This window comes from Prosopis cineraria, unplaced genomic scaffold (genome assembly GCF_029017545.1).
Source record: "Prosopis cineraria cultivar Desert tree isolate PC_DT_omini unplaced genomic scaffold, ASM2901754v1 PC13, whole genome shotgun sequence".
In the NCBI taxonomy this organism is placed as follows: Eukaryota; Viridiplantae; Streptophyta; class Magnoliopsida; order Fabales; family Fabaceae; genus Prosopis; species Prosopis cineraria.
In genome coordinates, this window is record NW_026555344.1 from 21,878,803 (window position 1) to 21,881,537 (window position 2,735).

Here is a 2,735-nt window from a genome sequence, read left to right on the forward strand (position 1 = left end):
ATCAAATTGTCCCTTCACTTGCTTAGGGACCACTTGTGCTTGTGGAAAAGGAAGCTTCTTCATAATCTCTTGACTTTGCTTTCCTTCTTCCTTCCTTGAACTCTCCTTTCTTGTTTCACTTTGCTCGGCCTCTCCCTCTTTTTCCTTACTAAACAACTCGGCCATAGTCCCCTTTTCCACCTTAGATGGTGGTTGCTCACATATGATCTCCTCAATGTTTTCATCCTCATCATCTCTACAAAAAGATGCATCATTAGGAGCAAAAGAAGAACTAGAAACATTAACATCAATTGAAGAATTTAAAGAGGGCTTCTCGGCCTTCCCTTGTCTTTTGTCTTCTTGTACTCTTTCTCCCAACTCCTTGCCACTCCTCAATGTGATAGCATTAAGATTAGCTTTAGGATTAGCAACGGTGTTGGATGGTAATGTAGAGGCTTGAGCATTGGCTGCACTTAATTGGTTAGCAAGCATATTCATTTGAGAAGTAAGGGCATCAATTTTAGAGTTCATGTTCTCACACTTGTTACCCATACTCTCTACCTTGTTCCCTAAGCCATCATACATGTTTTTATACAAAGAGTTCATTTCAATCAACTGCTTACGTAACACATTCACATCATTAGAAGAGTTCGAATTAGAAGAACTCTCAATTGGAACAAGCCTCCTATCACTATAAGAATTAGAAGAAGGTGTAAGAGAATTACCACTTGGATTGTAGCTTTGAGAAGAGCTACCTTGAGACAAATGAGGTGGAGGGTCACGGCCAAAGGTGTTTTGATAGGATCCTCTTTGTTGATTGTCTTGTAAAGCCACATTTGGATTTGAATAGGAGAAATTAGGATGGTCTCTCCATGAAGGGTTGTAAGTATTAGAATAAGCTCCTTGCCCTTGCCTCCCACCATAGGATTGTTTTCCATTGTAGATAGCATTTACTTGTTCAAACTTAATAGGACAATTGCTTTCTACATGCATAGGTGAGTCACAAAAAGTACAAGAATAAGGGACAAGTGCTTGAGAAGTACTTACATTGCTCACTTGAGATATTTGTGGAGCCAACATTCTCCCAATCTTGGCAGCTAGCAAGTCCACATATGAATCATTAAGAACTGAGGAACCTACCATATTCACATTTCTCTTTTCCCTTGTAGAGTATTGAGCACCACTTGAAGCCATCTTGTCAATTAGTTCCCAAGCCTTTAAGGAAGTGAGGTCAATCAAGCATCCACCACTAGCGGCATCAATGTTAACTTTGTCTCTTGGAATCAAGCCCTCATAGAAATATTGGACTAAATTCTCACTAGAAATTTGATGGTGTGGGCATTTAGCCAAAAGGCCTTGGAATCTAGTCCAATACTCATAGAGACTCTCATCCTCTCCTTGTTGGACCCCATAGATTTGCTTCCTCAAATTGGTGACCTTGGAATTTGGAAAGAATTTATCTAAGAAGAGTCTTCTTAGCTCGGCCCATGTGCTCACTTTCACATAAGAAGGGTAGTTGAAATACCACTCCTTTGCTAAACCTTCAAGAGAAAATACAAAAGCCTTAGCTTGAACATCATCAACATTTACATGCATAGGCTTCATAGTATCACAAACCAATAGGAAAGTATGCAAAAACCTATGACAATCCTCTCCTGGTAACCCATGAAATTTAGGCAATGCATTAATCAAAGGAGGATTAATTTCAAATTGAACATTAGTAGGAGGAACATATAAGCCATAAGGATTATCATGCCAATTAGGTTGAGTTAATTGCCTAATGCTCCTCTCCTCTCTAGGGTTATGCAAGCCTTCAAATTCATTATTAACATGGCCATCATCATGCAAATTCTCATTCCCATTCCCATGGCCCTCATTATGCACATGCTCATGTCCTAAGATACCTTCCATTGTTGAATTACAAACCAAATGAGAATCAAGAATAGGTTGTGATCTTCTCAATCTAGAAATAGTTCTTTCAATTTCTGGATCTAATTCAACAAAAGAGGTATGTTTTCTTCGGGTCATGCACTAATCAAGCTCAAGAAAATTAAGAACAAAGAACAAGCTAAACTAAAATGCAAATCAACATGAAACAATTCAAAACACACAAAAGCAAGAGATAATTTTTTTATTTTTTTTTTATTTACTCAATAGCAACAAAAAATGAAAAAAAAAAAACACCAAACAAGTAGAAAGAGAGTTAGAAATGCTCAATCAAGAAGCTTTGGCAATTCTGGAATTCGCACAGTAGGCTCTCTGGAGACAGTGAACTTGTGAATTTTCTATCAGCAAATCCACATGATAAATTCCCCTGAAAACTTTTATGAGAAACACAAGAGATATACAGGAAAATTATATAAAACTTTTAGATTAAAAATCCTTCCCAATCGTTCCCAGAATTTTTCACAAGTTGGTCCTCAAGTCTGGAGAAACAGGATTTCGTCCAGAAGACCTTCAGAGCTTCTAACAAACTTTTCAAATAGGAAAATGGAAAAATTGAAGAAAATCCTAAACACAAGAAACAAAGATAAGACAGCGATAAGAAAAATGAAACTGGAATCAATCAATTTGAACGCACAAGAGGAAGATATGCTAACTCAAAATTGAAACAGGGTTTTGGAATCCTCTGTAATGGCTCCCTGGACCTTGTTAGATTGTAAAATTTCCACAGGACACTTCCCACGTCCAAAATTGACCAAACCAATTTTAAAGTGAAGCTAGGATATAGAGCTTTCAATGAAATAAATTTCAAG

At 37.4% G+C, this 2,735-nt stretch overlaps 1 non-coding gene across 1 annotated transcript; it reads left to right on the forward strand.

The window, feature by feature from the left end:
- The first annotated feature begins 1,303 nt into the window (after positions 1-1,303).
- Positions 1,304-1,410, forward strand: LOC129291924 (small nucleolar RNA R71). Its single transcript, XR_008588817.1, has one exon. It is a non-coding gene; the product is annotated as a small nucleolar RNA R71 (small nucleolar RNA).
- The last annotated feature ends 1,325 nt before the right edge of the window (positions 1,411-2,735 follow it).